General features: G+C 41.9%; 1 long non-coding RNA gene across 1 annotated transcript; it reads left to right on the forward strand.

Moving 5' to 3' along the window:
* The first annotated feature begins 255 nt into the window (after positions 1-255).
* Positions 256-9,593, forward strand: LOC119400860 (uncharacterized). Its single transcript, XR_007416743.1, has 3 exons — positions 256-282; positions 5,034-5,064; positions 9,529-9,593. It is a non-coding gene; the product is annotated as an uncharacterized LOC119400860 (long non-coding RNA).
* Positions 9,594-19,628: the final 10,035 nt, after the last annotated feature.

Raw genomic sequence — 19,628 nt, forward strand, 5'->3', positions numbered from 1 at the left:
TGGCTTTGGTTCGCCAAGAAGTACGTCGTATTAAAACATTTAATGGGTTAAAGCACTTGTCTTTCCACCACAATCGCTGGCCCGGTAATGACGCCGAGGGTTGCGCACAAGAAACACGGATATTTCTTCACTTTAGGAAAATGCGAGTACAATAGTGAACATGTGTAATTGTCATTCAAATATATAAGCTAATTCGAGTGTATAACCATAACATAAGAGTATAATGATCTTTTCTTGTGTCCCCTTCTTTCGCAGTCAGGCGGTTGAGACTGCCGAAATCAAGTAAGTAATTTTCATTCATTTGTTACGCTGGGAAAATATTTGGCATGTGCATGCCTAACATGGCTTGCAGTTTTGATCATATACTAGTCTTCTGCGTAGCGCAAGTAGTGTTCAATCTACAAGCTAGAATGTAACGTTTACACGGCTTATGCTAACAATCGACATCTTGTTTATCGTAGACCCATTCCAACTATGTATTTTGATCTGATAAATAGTGATAGTGTTTCTTTCTGTGAATGCGAAAACAAACTATAAACCGCAACATTTTTCCTGGAAAATGACAAAAACATTCTTTAACGTTGTTCTGTACTTTCTTTCTGTTCTGTTTTTTTTTCTTTGCCGTCTGTTAGCCTTTATATTTTACAACGTCATATGCGTGACGGATATACATCAGTAGAGCCGTGGTGGACCCTGGCATAGGACTCCGGCATAAAACACTTTCCTGTTAGAAGGTCGCGGGATCGAATCCTGGCCGCGGCCGCTGCATTTTCGGTGGAAGCGAAAATGTTTGAGGCCCGTGTACTTAGATTTAGGTGCACGTTAAAGAATCCCAGGTGGCCGAAATTTCGGGAGCCTTCCACTACGGCGTCTCTCATAATGATATCGTTGTTTTGGGTCGTTAAACCCAAGATATTATTATTATTATTGTTATTATTATTATTATTATTATTATTATTATTATTATTATTTTTATTATGACATCCGCGTTAAAAAAACTGTAGCACAAGATGCCAACAATACCAGAGGCTGCTCTCGGGCTTTCATACTTCCCAGGGGGCCCACCAAGCAAGCTCACATTGTAACGCGAATTCATTAGTCGTCGCCCTGACATCAACTCGACAAGACTTTCGATCACTCACGAGCCCTCATATACATCTCGCATCTTGCCGCCGCCTGTGACGAGTGTCAGCTACAAGGGCGACCACGTGTTTTGCGGCGAAGTGGCAAGAAAAATAAGTAAAGGGCACTTCCGGAGGGCCAAATTCGAAAATTATTTTCTTCTTTAAAGGGACCGACAACTGCCCAGAATATGAAATGAGTTGACTCCACTGATGTAAAGATTGTCCGTTGCACTGACTCAAACCAACCCTGTTTTTTTTCGTGAGAGATGGATTTATATTTTTATTTCTTAATTGAAAGTCGCGAAAAATGACCTGTGGCGACTCTGGCGGCAAAAACATGAATGATCCGATGAAGACGGCCACGTGACCGTTGATTGCTGTATGCGGTCGACGATTTTTTTGTTAGTATTGAAATATTGTTCGTTTCTTTATATTAAAAGGTATTACTCCATAATAATGTACATATAGGCCTGCGTTAGTAGTATGCATTAAAGTGGCGCTGCCTTCGCGTGACGTAATGATCCCATGCTCGTCAGCGCGTCTTCAGCAACTTTTCAGTGTGCTCATGCAACCGTGCACGCAGTTTCCAGGTCGCTAAGATTTCGGAGCGACATGGTTTTGCTACCTACATTTCGTCTCAGAAACGACGCGTATATGCACAGTTACGTTTTCGATTACTTGGCTTGGCTCGTGCATCGAGAGAGTAACGACGCCGGGACAAGCCATCCATGACACAGGCGCAGGCAACCTTGGGCGCAGGCGTACACAACGCTGTACAGTTACCGGGAAGGTGTATAAAGCCACACATCTCATTGTAACAGCTTGCTATTTTCAAAAATGGTTGGAAAGCTCAAAATAAAGGTGGTTAAGCATAGTTACAGTAACTCCTGCGAACGCAGAACAGTGACAGCTTTCACAAGGGCTAGCGGCATCGCTATCAATTCTCACCGTTGCTGGAGCAAGCCTCCATGCGTGTTTAAAGCCTTTCAGATCGAAAAATACTGCTTATAAAATAACTGCGTGCTTTTCGGTTAAACCACTGCAGCTACAAAAGCTACGAAGGGTGAGCTTCCTGTCGCGCCGTAATAAACTGGGTCGAGAAAAATCAGTTGTCGGTCCCTTTAAAAAAATGATTTTACTAGACTTCCCTCATTACTTAACGATGAAGTCTTCTATCAAACTCCGCATGACGAGGACTTTTTCTGGGACCGCATTAGTATGAAAGATACGGTCAAACGAGCGACAAATTGCATATTTTTTCTATTTTCACAATTTTTTTCGGGAACATTCGGAGTCTAATTTACCCTTAAACATTTTTGTACTAAAATTCACTTTTCTGAAAATTATACTATTAATAATATTGGTTAGGGAGAGTTCGAGATAGCTCAAGAAAAAATCACGAACTTTGAAGACTTTTGTAATTTTGGAAAGACGTAGCTGGTAGTGAAACGCACAAATTTCGGAATACATATATAGAACAACTAAACAGAACCTCCGTAATAGGGCAAGCGCGGTTTCAAAGCACAACACACAAAAATTGATTTTATACACATTTCTCTATTAGGCATATTTTAACAAATACAAGCGAACTTCGAGAGGGCGCCACAATCGTCGAAATTTTTTTCGAGCAAAGAAGTTTTGCCACAATACTCGATGTGGCACAGGAAAAGCAAAAATTTTTTTAGCAAAATCGGCGATGTGCGAGCGCCACGTCTGAGACAATTGCCATAGAATGAGCCATATATATATATATATATATATATATATATATATATATATATATATATATATATATATATATATATATATATATTGCAATGATGCACTTTCGTGTTACAAGGTACAGTTGAAAATTTGAGCACTTTTGTTACCAGAAAATCTTGTGAACATTGCCATTTGAGTCTCTTATATAGACGTGCTTATAAAGAAAAATCGTTTTTTTCCTTCTAGCGGCAATATCATGACGCATACGAAGTGCGTTAGGGCTACCTAAATACTACATTTTCATTTGTTTTGACGCAATCAATATTTTGAAGTACGTGAGCACTTGCAAGTTGTCACAACAAGATCACTGTGTCCGTTGACCTTTACTTCTGTCGCGTAAGACGAGTCACTATAAAGGGATAAATCCATGAATTTTCTTGGTGGTGCTGGGTTCTGAAGCTACGGCGTCACGCTCAGTATCCAAGCGTTTTACTCACTGGGCTAAAGAGCAACGATTGCAGAAGGTCTGTATATATGTGGCGTTTTTTTCCTAAAAGAACCATGTCCACGTTAAGTGAAGCTAAGAAAAAGCACAGTTCAATATTATCTGGGTCTTGACGTCACAAAACCACGATGTGATTATGATGTACGCTAGTGCTCCAGGAGTTTTGACCATCTGGTGTTCTTTAACGTTCTCTGACGCCGCAAATTATACGGGCCTCTAGTTTTTCGCCACCATCAAATTGCGAACCCCGGTGGGGTTCGAACCCGTGACCATCGGTTCAGCAGCCGAGAGCCATAACCACTACTCTACCGCAGCGGCCAACGTAGTTGTTTTGTACTGACAATACGGTCGGGCCTGCTCCAGCAATGATTTTGCCAGTACGCACCATCACCAGAATACTTGAAACCTATATCATGGCTAAAATCTATGTATCTCACTAGTGTCGATATTCAGGAGAAAAATTTAGATTTAGCTCCTAGATGGGAACATATCATTTGCGCCTGAAGTGGCTAAGCAATATTGGTCTAAATGGCAGCGCATGAACGATATCGCAATATTTTGGGCCAAATTTAGCACCATCTTGTGCTTTTCTCGGTACCGTCCTTTGCTTCATGGGCGTAATGGTGATGACTAGAGTTGACAAGCAAGTGCTCTTTCCTTGAAGCAGGGGTAGTGCCCGGGACTGTTTTAACGTTTTTATGTTCCAGGCAACTATTCAGAGCCTCCAAAAATGATTCAGTTCTCCTTCTTTCTCTGCTGGCTTAACTGCATCTCATTTAGGACCCCATCTTCTTCTTCTTCAAAGAATAGATCGGTGCCCAATTACTTCATTTCGGTTGTCTTATTTGAAATATACCGTATTGGAGCGAAATATCGACATGATACAGTAGTGCAAAACTCGAAAAGAAACACTAACACACAGGCAGAAGCAGAAAAGTCTGTCTCTCACACTCTCTATTCGAGTTTTGCCCTACGATATCATGTCCTTTTGTAAGTACCCAGACCCAGCAATTGTGGAGCGACAGGACAATGACAAAGCAACTAGGACACAAATGAAACATATTGGATGCGGCCAAGTTGATTGCTTTGGTCGTGATTGTTGACGCAGCGCTGGTTTAATTTATCTGGCTCAACTTGATTCAAACAGTTGCAGGATTTGGCTTACTTTCAATTCGAAACTGTATTTTTAGACCACGTTATAATCAGGAATGGCCCCATTTGGATTGCAAACGTTTTAAATGTGCATGGCACTTTGCGTACTTTAGATTCGCATGAAATTTAGCCCAGTCTGAGTTTCTGGATTCTGTTCTTTTAGGAAAAAAGACGCGACATATGTGAATCTCAGGAAAACGTTGAAATTTAGGAAAGTTATAGCTAATTCTAAAGGAGTACGCCCTTTATGAAGGCTTTCTTGTCGATGAAACTCGTAACTCGTGATCGGAAATGTGACCAATAAATTGGGATAAGGTTCGACATTGCTTAGAGATCAGCGCGTGTTTTATGAGTAAGAACCACGCATGTAAGAAGCACGCATGAACCACTCATACTGTGCTAGTATTTCTTAGGATAACATGATCTCTTTATCCGCCAAGTGAATAACGTAAAGCTAACCTGGAGCGCTGAAAACAGCATTTGCGTTGCGTGTTTCATGAGTTCTTCATTACGAAAAAGAGTACCATCTAAAATTCCTTTTTTTTCAGAGTCGGCCAGCAAGCTATGATACGGAAGCCTGTAAGTCAAACTGTATTCATTATTTGTATAACTGCGCTTCTTCCATAAATGTGTTGCATGCACAAATGCTTGCGCGTTTAAAAACACAGAATAGAGCATATTAAAATGTATGTTCACTGTTATATCTGTTGGAAGCACATATCTATATATGTAGCGGGCTATGAAATGTACGTTCCTCTGTAATAACAGGTTCGATAATATAAGGTTTTGGAGCAAGAACTGCAACTGAAATCTACGCAAACGTAAGCGTATTGTGCGGTAAAGACGCAAGTGGTCGTCGAAGGTATGATACTGGCATTAAGGAAGGGCGTTTTTCTAGATAAGAAACATGGATAGCAGAACGTTCTGCATACGCTGTTCTTGTATTGTTAATGAGGTTTGAGCACAAAATCGGACGAAAGGATAATTGTAGAGCGACGTTTGCCTACTTGCAAGAAATGGTGCGAAGAATTTTCACTGAGAACAGATTGTCTAAAGGAATCTTTCTGGATGTTGAAACGTAGCAAAAAAGTACCGCTCCTTTTTCAGGCTTGTCATAATAACCATCAGCTTGAAAATCGGATGAGGTGCGCAGAAGGTGGTACATTGGAGACGTGCACGGCAGATATGATTACACGTTTCAGAGAATACAACTATCGAAACACAGCAACCACGATTATTAGGAAAAAAATCTGCATATGGTTACAACGATTTAAAGATGAAATCGGTTTTCACTTCTACTTGCTCCCGTCCAGACGGATGTTCAGTGCCGGCTTCATACGACGATAGCGAACACCACGTGGTCTCGCTGCCGTGAGATGCAGCTGCACGTTTCTTTGGTACTGCAGCCGCAATCCGGTGGCGCACGAGCGAAATGTAGCAGGGGCTGCATCGATATGCTAATATCACCGCTTGGGTGATACAGGTCATGTTGTCTTCCCGTGAGTCTAATTCGGCTCGTCACTACATCGTAGAAATTATCTAAACGTGAAATGTGCCAGGAAAAACTGCTATATTATTTTCTAGGGAAGCCATTGGAACCTTCCACGTAACATAATAAAATTATCATGCTCCTCTCAGTGCATTCTTCAGGATAGAAATAATAGAAGTTTAGTAGCCTCCCAAACTCAGACCTAATAGGTTCACTTGTAATGAAAACACAAGATTTCAATGCTTGACTACAACCGGCTGGGGGAAGGTCAAAATGGAATGTAATAGGAACTGCGATACATGCGTAGATTTTTTTCATTTCCAAGTTGTATGTCTGCATCCTTTTTGTGTTTATTACACCTAATGATAATGTGTAATTGCGGTATGCAGCATTTACACAACACATGACAATAGCAAATTCCAGATCACTGAATATCAAAGTGTCTTCATCTTGCAGTGACCATAAACAAGCTTTCAATAATGATGACGATCATGATGGCGACAAAAATTGACGAACAAGTTCACCGTCACATAGTCGTGATAGCGAAGCGGGCAGAAGTCATGCTGTTAGAGACGAAACTCTTTATTCGCGGGAACTTCTGCCCAGGAAATGAAATGTTAAGGTACAAGCAATACACACATTGCGGTAACAACAGTCGTCGGCCGTCCGTAATGTGATTGTCAGCGGAACGCGTCGTCTCTTTGACATTAGTGACCGAACCTTCCAGCGTTATTGCAGTTGCTCACGTAAGATTTAGAATAAACTTGACTACTCGCGTGCTGCGCCTTATGTTAATGTAACAGTCCGAAACAATCACGAAGCTTCTCGAACAAAGTGGTGTGCGGCATGCGCAGGGTGTTGCTAACAGCGTTTCTGGGCCCAGCCCAGCAAAATAAAGAAAATAAGGGCGCATGGCACTATGATTTCCTATGTTTAGTGCCGTACGTCATATAGTAAAAGGACGTCTCTCTCCCACTGCTACCATGCATGTAAGGCACCTAGTACGACACGCCTTTATGGATTCTTGAGCTACTTTTCATAAAGGCACTTTTACTTTTTAGGTGGCATAAAACCACCGTGAAAAACGCGTATATGCGTTCTTTCAAACTATTTCATGGGCTGTACCTTTTCGTCTAATTACACGTAATAATCGCACCACGCTCTCCAAGATTGCGAGTTTTAGGAGCTACAACTCGTAAAGCACTGATTATGGCGCTATAAAAATGATTAACCAGCAAGTCGAAATGTCAGCAAAGCGTGAGCGTTAGTTTCTGAGGATTCACATTACTTCTGACTTCCACGTTTATTTGACTGAAATATAGCCTTGGAAGAGGATCAAAACTACAATGCTGACAAAAATAACTCAAAAATATATGTATTGCAACAGCGTTCATATCGGGTATAAACACGACATGTGAATAAATATTCAAACAGGAAGCACCTTACATGCTTATTTATTTACGGCTGTTTTCTGTAAAAAACAACGCAATAAACAATGAAAATTACCGGAAATATTTGATTGTGTTCTTGCAAGCCACGAAGGCGTAAGTGGGCCCAATTATAAAGTTCTCGCAATAAGATCGAAGGAGGATGTTACGCTGAAGGAGGATGTTACGAATCTACGTACATCCACCCTCCGGCGGTTCGGGGTGAAGGGGTGTGCGCATACCCCCCCGAGGGCGCTCATGTGAATATCACTCCTGAGCATATGGGTGCGCAGGGTTCCGCATCAAAGAGGGCAAAGTTTCATCACGAAACCTAGCCGTGGCGACCGCTTTTCGATGGAGCGGAAAATGCTTATGGCCGGTGTACTTAGATTTAGGTTACAATAAATAATCCCGAAGTGATCGATATTACCGGAGCCGTCCACTACAGCGTCTCGTAATCATATCGTGGTTTTGAAGCGTTAAACCCCAACAATTGTATTATTATAGTTCCATCTCAGTGCCCCTCCCCCTTCTATTGGTCCAGTAGAAAACACAACATGCTCAACAATGGACGAAAGAATTAAGAGGGAGTGACGGCATGCTTCTCAAAATGGCCTGCCTTGGGTCCTTGTCTTTCCGGGAGTAAAGATGGGAAGTAAACAGCTCTTGGATGTAAGATGAGGGGCCTTCGACCGCCATTATTGTCAAGAATCTGCGAGGCCTTTACCCTGCTCTTTAAATATGACGGGACAACTTCGACTGAGTAAAGGTATAGGGCAAAGTCCCCCCCCCCCTCCGCTTATATGACTTGGAAGAGGCGTCGCCCCCGCTGCCCGCCTTGTGCGCACCCCCATGATGCTGGAGGATCACCAGAGGTAATACAGACACGCGTACTCGCTTTCCTGTATATCAAGGCGGCCGTGTTCCTCCCTTTCTTGCGACGTCCTTCATGGTGATGACCACGTGACAATATGCCAGGCAGTCCTAGTGCTCCTCGAACGACGTCTCTCAACGATAAGTGATCGCTATTGGTCGTCATTATCCTCATCAACAACTTAACTAAGCCCACTGCAGGGCAAATACCTTTCCAATATTCCTCTAAATAAACCGCTACTACAGGGCACTTGCATTCGCGTTACACCAGCCAACATCTTACCTGTCAACCTGACTTTCTGCTATCCCTTGCTAGGCTTGCCTTTTCTTGTTTTTGAGAATATTATACTGAATGACAGTAAGATATCTAGCACACATACTAAATGTCGTGCCCTAGCCCGTTTCTTCTCGATTTTTACTATTCAGTCAGCCCATGAGCTGAGGTTTTGTTGTTAACCATACCCAGATATTTAAAGCAAAGATATAGTCAGTACAGATCCAATACCTTACACAAGTCCATGAATGTGGCGAAAACATATAGTAGACTGTCAACGTAGTCCAAAAGGTCGTGTGAGAACAATCTCGGAATGCTTTGTTGGGAGGATTGGCTGGTTGGACCAATTTATCAATATTACTGAGAGACGCGTATAGACTAAATATATTATTAGCAGATAGGTCAGTACATTAGATGCTCGTTAGGAAATAGGGTGGAAGTTAATAATGCTAGTACGTTCGCCTCTTTTTAAAATTAGGACCGTGTAAGCAGCTTTTATCGCGGACATCCTTTCAATGTAAGCACTGTGCAAATATAAGTTATGGAATCTCCAGTAATGCGACCATTGTGCATGTAGGGGTTACAGAGAACATCACAAAGGTAAACGTTTGTGTTTATCATTCTTTTATTTTTTGAGATATTTCGCAAAAAAAGCAGTGATTCTTGCCACATTACATTTCTGTTATGTCATGAGGTTGCAGCGTGATGCTTTTTTTCTTTTTAAGAGTGACTCAGGTCGCTTGTGAAACCTTGTGTTGACTCAGCAATATTCAACATTTACTAGCTGGATGCTTTAAGTTGAGTAGTAGTCAGTAGTGCGTTCTTGAATGCCTTTGAGGTAATAATTGTTCGCGGTAGTTTTAGCTGCCGTTACTAGGTTTGGGTACGTTTGCGGCGCTCCACCATCTGATGCATTTTCCACCTGTCCCTGTATTAACTTTGTTTCATAATTACATCACATTCTCGTAATTTCTACACAGATCGAGGCCCTATTTGGAGCTTTCAAGGACGGTTGGACATATGTGACTGTGAGCACAGGAGCTAATGGCAAGTTCCGTACTTAAAAATTTCTCTACATAGTGTAAAGGGTGCTCAAAATGAAACTTTATAGTTTAATTAAAATAAGGCATTCAGAGGTAGCTGAAGGGCACCTCATCAGAGAGGTTTTGTGGTTAGGGAGACAAAAATAGAGATGATGATTATCCCTGTAAGCTACACAGTTAAGTAGGACTGAATAACGCAATTATTCATGACTACAGCTAGCGGGCATGCTTCTTTTGAAAAAAGCATGGTTGATTCCTCCGTCATAGGAATCGGAATCACACGAAAGTAACGCGTACCCTTACAGAAGTAACTGAATGTTTACTGTACATTGATATAAGAGAGTTTGCACAATGTATATTGATGTCTGGCAGCTATGGCACCGTTTAACGTGCATTCACCCACTTTGATGATTGGTGGTACATCTCCATTCCGACGACTAACGTCCATGCTAAATGATTAAACAAACCCTTGTGGCATCTGTAGTAGTTAACGGTGAAAGCGTAATCAGAGAACGAGGTGTGATATCCACAAGAGCGTCGAATATTGGACGCAGAACTTGGTCGCTATTTCGCGGCATGTTAAAATGTGAACACCACGGCCGGACTCGAGGGAAACGCAAAGCGCGTTGTGCCGCCCCAGTAACCCGGCCGCGATTTTTCTCGGGGCGAGCGCGTTTGCGGGGAACGCGGTGTTACAGCCAGGTGAGGCAGGCGCGCGTCGCAAAGTTGTTTTTGGTTTGGATTAGCGTGATGCTATGAGCGAGGCCGACGCTATTACGACGCTTTGGCTAAGGTCGCCACCTCGCGGTGTGTTAAGGTATTGACAAAATTGAACTTCTACTGCAAACGCGCCGAATGGGACGGACGTGTAACGCGTTGCAGGTGCTAATCGCGGAGGCCACAGTAATGATGAATTACTTTGATTTACCGCTCCCAGAGGGCAACACACCCCGCCGGAAATACGTCACTGAAGTCTTGGTGGACCCCGGCATAAAAAACTTTCGTGTTACGGCTGGCAGTGCGGGCGATATGACAACAAGGAGCATTAAGCGGAAGGTCAGAGAGGCGGAGAGGAATTATTGGATGACAGCGATGGAAAAGAAGCCGGCTCTGAGTAACTACCGGAAAGGAAAAAACGAAATAAGGAGGGAAAGGTTTTATGATAATTCAAGGGGAAGCGCTTTACTGCGTGAAGCAAGGTCGGGCTGCCTTAGAACGCGTAGTTATAAAGCGAGATTCAGTAACGAAGAAGAACAATGTACATGCTGCGGGGGAACTAAGGAAACGATGGAACATGTACTGATTGAATGTGGCGATATTCACCCAGGTATACGTGTGGGCACGAGTCTACATGAAGCCTTGGGTTTTAGGGACAACAATGGAAAGCTGAACACGCCCGCGATAGAAATAGGTAAGAGACGGTTAGAGTATTGGTGGCAGAAAAGTAGAGATAAAGTACAAAAATAAATAATTGGGGGGAAAAAAAGGTCATTCTGCCTTAAGAGGCAGAGAGATGGACCGTGAATTTATATTTTTTGGTATAATAACATAGATTTAATCAATGTAGATAAGGCATTAGGACAACATGAAACAAGGAAGTTTTTTTTCTTCCTTTTCTTTTTCTCCTTCGAGCCTGGTGGCAGACATGTCACCGCCCCGTTATAAAGGGGACGCTCATAGCATCCATCCATCCGGGAGAGTGGTAGATATAAAAGGCGCGTTTGTAAAGCCTCTGCAGTCTGTGACCGTGGCGCAGTGGATAGCGTGCCCGGCATCTGTTGTTGCGGACCAAGAGGCCGTGGGTCCGATTACGTTGCCGGAACTGTTTTGCTTTGCCATCTGATCGTGTAAATTTTTTCGACGTCATTTCCGTGACGGAAATACGTCACTGAAGTCTTGGTGGACCCCGGCATAAAACACTTTCGTGTTAAAATTGGAAGCAGTCTTACTTGTACAGGGTTCCACTTGGCAGAATTCTTCTAGCATTTCCATGCTCTGAAAGATATGGCTGGAAATTTTAATTGCGCTTCGCATGGTTACACATGCTACACAGTGCGTATGTAACTGGATAGTGGCATGCAACGTTTGGTCTGACAATGGGTTGAATGCATGGGCAAATGTGATAAGGGTTACACATTTGCTAACGGGTGGCAATGTCAGGGGATGCCTGCGCACGGCATCAGGCAGGAACCTCACACCGATACTTACTGTCCCGTATGCGCAATCATGTGAACCAAAATTAAACATTGCAGCCAGATATCTCGAAGGCAGGACATGCTAGAAATATTCTGCCAAATTTAACTGCGTAGAAACACGACTGCCTCAAACATATCAATGCAAACTCTCATAGAGCAATGCTCTCTTGGAGCAGTCAGTGCTCTCTTATGCATTAGCTGCTCTGAAAGCAGTAACTAAGAGTTCATTATTCTCTCTCAGCTGTTTGGGCGGCTGTCAGTGAAAATGACCACCTCCCTTAGCGTCGCTCTGGCCAAACAGCAGATCATGGTTGGCTGCCCGCACCTCCAAGTTCTTAACCTGAAAAATAAATAAAACCTATTTTTGAGTACCCTGTTTATGTTGATTCCGACAAGACTATAGTTTAACGATCAAATCTTGTTTTCTTAAAATGCACTAGTAAGTACAACTACTACCTTTCAAGATAACCTCAGTTGTGAAGCAATAGAAAATATTTGGGCAAACGTGGGCCATGTACTCAAGTGTAGACGTGCGCCGCGTGCGACAAATCATGCGCAAAGTTTGTTTATGGCTAAAGTTTTCATGTCCTGATGGAACATATTCTTAGTGGTAAATAAGGTTATAATGTGCAATAATTATGTGAGAAATCCATAGCTTCAAACACAAGACAATAAATTAGCCAGTCAGGTGGCGGGAAGTAGGGATGATGATTATCAGACATTGCTGCGGCCATACAGGTTTATGCGCAGATGCACATGCGCACGTTTGACCATGCGCAAACGCACACATGTACGCGTGTACAACAATACAAATATCCACGCATGTGTACCAGCGTACATGCATGAGAACATGCGCGCCAAACAAAACCCCAAGAAAACTCTCACGCTCCCGCAAACACACACAGGTGTGCGCACGAACATACACTCAAGCACACAGAGGAACGACAGTGTGGAAGTAAACACTAACCGATGGAGCACTGACGCACTCGCATGGCCATACATAGGCATGCATGCGCGCGTAGAATGAGAACAAACATCTGATATAGTTTTTTTTTCGCTATTCCTATGAGTTCCCTAAACTTACGTGTACGGGCAAAAACTTCATAGCGCGTGTTATGTTATTACCAATTTCACATCAACTTTGAAAAATCGCTTTAAGTTTTATTTTGCCACCTTTCGGTTCAATTTGTCTCCTTTGAGGTGAATTATCCAAAATAAGCTCCTTTAGAGTTTCTTCAACGCAGTTAGCCGACAAAAACATTGCTGTAAGCTTCCACCAAAATTATGACGAAGTACTCTAAAGACATGATTTTATTAGCGAGCACCAACTCGTCGTCGTTGCCTAAGTTTCCTAAAACTCGTCTGACATAATTATATTTAATTTTAAACAATTTCTACGCCTTGAGTCAGGCTGATGAACTTGAATCTCGTAAAGTTGCAGAAAAGCTAAAGTGGTGATGTCCGAAAATTCTACATATGATCGGACACTATCCCCGCAGCTGTGCCTTTCTTCTGACTCGTAGACAAGTTATATTTGTGGTGCAAGTGAAACCGGAAAGAACGAGTGATGACACAGATAGCTTGTTAAACGAGAAAAATGCGTAAAAAGGGAATTTGCAGTGCCGCATAAAGTCTTACAATTTTCAGACTACGTACAACCATTGCTGATGAATTCACTAAGGGCGAGATGGTTAATACATGTAAGACTATTTTTTACGCAATATAAGGTTTATCAATCGTAAAGACGACAAAATGCCGCAAACAAAAAGAAGAATAGGCGATATGCACAGCATATCTGCGAATTTTTCGTGGCTCACAGCTCATTTAACCACGGTTAAATGTTTGCAATACATGACTCGGGATATCTATTTTCGAGCTATAAGTCCATTGTGACGCGTGCAGGTAGTGCTCACATGTGTTATGCGAGTCATTGCTTTTACTGGGTGGTGCTACAGATCCTATAAGAAGTAAGGTTGGATTTTATGATGAAGTGCTCTTATATTTATAGGACTAATGCATTTTTCCGTTATCTAGGAAATACCCCAGAAAACTCTAACCTTCAAGAAAAGACTGCTCTGAGTTCAAGTCAAGAAGATTATACATGGAATCGTGATTACTTAACTCTTGACGTACACGACGACTGCCTTCTACTCTCTTTTGGAAATTGGGCAGATGGTATGATCCTAAAAAAAAACACTCACGCACAACGCTAACAGCACGCTGCTAATTCTCTACACTGCTCATTGAACCCAAGTTGTCCTCTTCCGTCGACACTATCAGCACTATTGTTACATGTTATCACTCGCCACGAACGCTGGCAGCGTACGTTACATCAGTGACCAATATGATCTGAACAAGCGGTGAAAGGCCGGCTAGTTGGTAAATGTTTTATAGAAGGCATAAAATGCGCAGGTACAGGGCGAAGCGAAGGAAACACATGAGGACGGCGCTGACTGCCAACTGCAGGTTTATTGAAAGGAACCAGAATGTATACATGCCCGTCCTTGTTTGTTTCTTTCACTTCGTCCTGCATCTGCGCTGTTTATTACTTCTATAAAACCAATAAGATTCAGTGCGCACGTCTGTAGATGAGCTAGTGAAGTCACAAACAGCACTGAGGGCGGAAAATAACCAGATAATCAGGAACATTGCAGGTATGGAGCAATACAGCAAGAGAAATAAAATCGAAATCAAAGGTGTCTGATGTACTCAAGGCGAGGATAGCGCAGTGGTCTTTAAAACTATTGGATACTTCATTGTATGCTGTATTTCATCGACGGACATCGCTGCAGTTCACCGTCCGGCCAGCAAAACAGTCGAAAAGAGCATTATCTCATGTTTTCTTCACGGGAAAAGAAAAAATGAATTCCTTCGCAAACCGCTTAAGGCGCACTAGCGTTCCTCTTAGATATGACTATATGGAAGTGATGATAGTCCAGTTTTTATCAATGAACATCTTAACAATTAAAATGAGAGGCTGTTTAGTGTAGCGCTTGCTTAAAAAAAGGAAAAGAAATGGCGGTTTTTGTGGACAGAGAGTTCTCATTCAAGCCTCGTAAGTCTGATGACACCAGGGTCTTTTGGATAAATGCCGAATCTGATCACAGCATAATTGACGCTGATTACTTCAGTTCCTTTTTCCCCTCCCATAACTTTCGTCTTATATCATCATGTGATTGCTTCCATTCGACAAAACTAAATTACTGCTTTTGAATTCTACTTGTTCTTTGTTGCACATCAATGAACGTAGTTTGTCCAAAGACTACGGCGATGTTAAAGCATTTACTGACTCGCTCTCTGATTCGTTTTCATTTTTATGTATAACTGAAACCTGGCTATGATATTGTGATGGCAATCTGTATGAATGTCGATCGTACAACTGTCAATATTGCCACCGCGGTACTGGTCACTACGGTGGCTCGGCTGTATTTATATCTTCCGAGACTAAGTACAAGCGCAGGTTTGACCCACCTTCAAATGTTTCGAACTGTGAATCCGTGTGGACCGAGGCTGACTTTCCCTTTTACGGTAATCTGTATAAACTAGTCATTGCTTGCATCTACCGTTCCCTATCTTCATCAATACCGAACTTTCTGCACAATCTACCTGCAGTGCTCAGCATTATAACTGCTGAAAATAAAAAAAAAGTTTGCTGGTTGGTGACATCAACATTAATTTAACGGATAGACATAATAACAGGACCACATCATATAGTGATTGTTTTCTTGGTTACGGGCTTGAGTCACTGATCTGATCCCTTAATAGATTTTCACCGAGTAGAACTAATACTCTGATTGACCACGTCTTAAGAAATATTACACCAATGCTAAGCGCAGGAGTCATTGATGTGCTTATCACTGATCATCTTCCCGTGTTTATAACTTTCGCCGCAAAATTACCTCACTATAGCACATGTCAATTCAATTCAACATTCAGTCAGGATAAACGAATATGTGCTTTTATTCTTCGTTTACCATGCAGCACCAACCAGCCCAATCATGCACATTGTCATTGTTACAGTCAGGATAACTTTATCAAAGACAAGTCATGGCACTGACTGGGCTTCTACTGGCAACTTCAAAATCTTGAATACGCACTAGACAATTTCTGCCGCTCATTTCTTAAAACTGTGTATGCAAATATGAAAACTGTCAAATGCAAAAAAAAAAAAAAAAATTCAGTTTCCCCGTAATCCCCGGTTAACATGTTGAATAACCTTAAAAAAATCAAAATGACTTTATTATGAAAGAGAACTCTTTGAGGCAAGAATGATCCCAAGAAAGAATGGAAACATTTCAATGACTTTTTAAAGGGACCTCATGTTAGTAAGATAAATGAGAAAATCAACTACAAGCAGTAGATCTGTACTGAGTCATACGACATAGCCGAGTCATTTAGTCATTTCATCTATGAAATATGCAATGATAGGCCAGGCCCGTAGCCAGGAATTTTTATCGCGGGGGGCCACTTGCTGAAAGCCTTGACGATTCGAGAAAAACGCGTATTTTCATTACTTATTTTCGGGAAAACGCCACGTATCATAAAAATTTCGAGGGGAAGGGCGAGCCCCTCGGCCCCCCGCCCCCCCCCCCCTCCTGGCTACGGGCCTGTGATAGGCCCAAAGTTCCGTCGTACCCCCGTACCCGCTGTACCCATTCATTTTTTGTCTTTCCTGTAATCCCTGACGAAGTCTATATTACAATCCTAAATGTAAGAAACTAGCGTCGGGCTAGACAATATAACGGCGTTTGATTTAAAGCTTCCTGCTCCATATATTGGACACGTATTAGGCAATATAACCATGTCATTTACGAACGTGGTACCTTCCCTAGGCTAAGCTAATCCCAGTGCACAAAAAGACGATACGACAGACGTCCTTAACTATCGCCCTATTTCTATTCCATCAGCATAATTATGGAAACATAATTTTGAAGTGTATTAAGAAGTTGCTCAACAAATTTAAGTTGCTAAAGCATTTTCAATTCCGTTTCTTTGCGGGTAGTTCTACGAAATTAGCATTGCTCTCATTAACCGATTTTTTAAAGTCTTCCACAGGCAGCGGTGATTTCGTTGGTTGTCTATTTCTTGATTTCACGAAAGCCTTTGACATCGTTAGTCATAATGTTTCATTTGCCAATTTATAATCCTTCGGTATTACGGGTCTATGCTTAACCTTCATGAAAAATTACCTTCTTGATTGTGAACAATCAGTCTGTATAGGGCCGTTTATTCAAACGTTAAAATCATCAATGGAGGGGTTCTTACTGTTTTGTATCTAAATTATTGACTTACCTAATTGCCTCAATGATTCTAAAGTTTTCCTTTAGGCTGAATATACGAGAATTTGCATGTTGTATAAATCATTAACAACGGTTGAAAAATATTGAAATTGAAATTAAAAATGTTGTTGAGGGGTGTCGTTTAAAGAACCTAATTTAAACCAACTTAAAACTGAGTTGATGAGTCTGAAAACGTCTCAAGAAGTGCTCCCTTTCACACCACAAGTGTCCATTGAGCATCATTTCATTCCTGCAGGATATTGTGTATGTTTTCTGGCATAACATTAGACCCTTATTTGAAGTTTACTAATCATATTGCTTACGTTAAACAAAAAACTGCCTTCGGTGTAAGAGCCTTCATAAAATCTCGTCCATTTTGCTTACCTGACGCCTTACTGTCTTTATAATTTTCTTTCATACATAGCCACATCACCTATGGGATTGCTTCATGGAGAAATACATATGACACTCATCTTACGTCGTTACAGCACATTCAGAATGAGGGCATTCGATTATTACCGACATTTCGTTTTATTCTAATGATACTCCTCTCCTTCAGGCTAACTTTATTCTTCCTGTGTCTCGCTCGCTTATTTACACCTAATCATAATATTATATAAAAAACTTAGCGAACAGTATGTGTGTGGATTAATCGATTCTAAATTTCTCACAAACTCCAATAGCGCTAGTTTTGCCCATAATCAATATATTTTGCCTAAATGTAGCAGCAGCTATAGCAAAATGACGTCGTTTTTCGCCGTCATAAATTACTGAATAGCTCAAACTTACCAACAGCGTCAAGCGTCACCGCTGGACGTGAAGTCATCACTAACCCTTTAAATATAACACACCAAGGATGACAAGGCGCCTTTGACAAAGATAGGTCCTCTTAGTGGAACGTTAAGCCAGCCTGTCTGAGGCATTTTCTCCTGTTTGAAACCTATTCCACATCATCATTGTAAGCATTCAAACATGAATTCGAAATTTCATCCTGTATAATTAGCTTCTGAACAATAATTGTTTATGTAAAAGTCTGTGCATACCTAACTTAACAAACGCTTGCGAATTTAGATTTATAGTGTGCTCATTTACATGTATAACCAGTTCTTATGTACTCCTTGTATAGCATTGGTGTTGTTTTTTACTACCATGTTCACTATTCACTTACGTTTTGCATTGTGTCATTTGACCTGCTGTAATGATTTTATTCTTATTCTTAACCGAGGGTCCCACTGCAGTCGTTTGAGTTTGGGACCCTTGGCTGCATGCAACTGACCACGAACCTTTCTATTTTCAACGAATAAAATACTGAAACTGAGCTGAACTGAACTGAATTCAAAGGAAAAGACGAAAAATTGTCAAGGAATTGGAAAAAATCTAGCCAATGAGTAGCCAGTTCAAACCAAGCGCGATAAAAGGAGCCGAAATCAACCAGGGGTGTGTGAAAAACCCTGCGGCGTTTTCATTTATATGACTAAATTATGCACCTTTTGGTGGTAATATAAATAAGCACAAGAACCCCTAAAAATCATAATTGCTGAGATTAAAGCATAAGCTTTGCCCACAGCAATCATTTCGTGCAGCATGAGAAAGAGGCTTGTGCTGTTGAAAGAATGACTCTTTTCAGGCGTATTGCGTGAATTTTGAAGAAGACAACAAGCACCAACTTTGTGGCGGCAATAGACATGAGTAGTACATGAGTGTGCTCAAAATCACAGTTGCTGGGATTGAAGCATTAATCGAAGTTACTTTCGCAATCGTTTCTGACGGGATGACTACAAGGTGTATTTTAGGCAATAAAAAGCGCGTATTAGGCGCCGGGAATAGGCAGGCAAAACCACGTTTTAGGCATCCAATATCATAAATTGAAGCAGAATAAATATTTACAAATACAAATAATTCCAAGCGAAGTTGTGCGCGACCTCTATCTGCGACAGGAAAAGAAAAAAAATTGGCCGCGTATCTGCGTGCTTCGCTGCAAATGTCGTCTAAAGACGATAGAAGAGGCTCTGCATGAGATATGGACGCCATCTGGCAGTACGTCGGGAAACATGAGTGCTGTGATGTGGGCTGGTAGTCGCGGCGCAGCAGCAGGCGAAGACCGGCAGGGACGCCAGCCAGCCCGAACACGCGGTTTGGCGCGAAGCGCTGAAGCAGAAGAAACGTCCGCATTCGACGAGTACTCACCACACTCTTTTATTGACACGTGGCCTGGGTAAAACAGGAATGCCAGAGCGGCGCCCCATGGCATCCGTACAGTGCAATACAGAACCGAAACCGAAACACAACAATGAGCTCGTGCAGAGTGCACGGAGGAAGGAAAGTTTCAGCGCAGCCGCATTTTCAGCGCAGCTTAAGAAACTAGGGTCTTTAGAATTACGTATGTATACATTTTCTATTAAATGAACACACCACCTAATATTACCTAGTGATGTTGCGCCTCAGATATGCGTGTTTGCTTTTTGATCGACAATGTACACAAGTATGAACCTAGTCAGCCGTTCAAGATGGCCGGCCCTTGGGCAAGTGGTTCAACTTTGGCCGAGTGGCTGAATCGAGTGAC

Source organism: Rhipicephalus sanguineus, chromosome 7 (genome assembly GCF_013339695.2).
Source record: "Rhipicephalus sanguineus isolate Rsan-2018 chromosome 7, BIME_Rsan_1.4, whole genome shotgun sequence".
Lineage (NCBI taxonomy): Eukaryota > Metazoa > Arthropoda > Arachnida > Ixodida > Ixodidae > Rhipicephalus > Rhipicephalus sanguineus.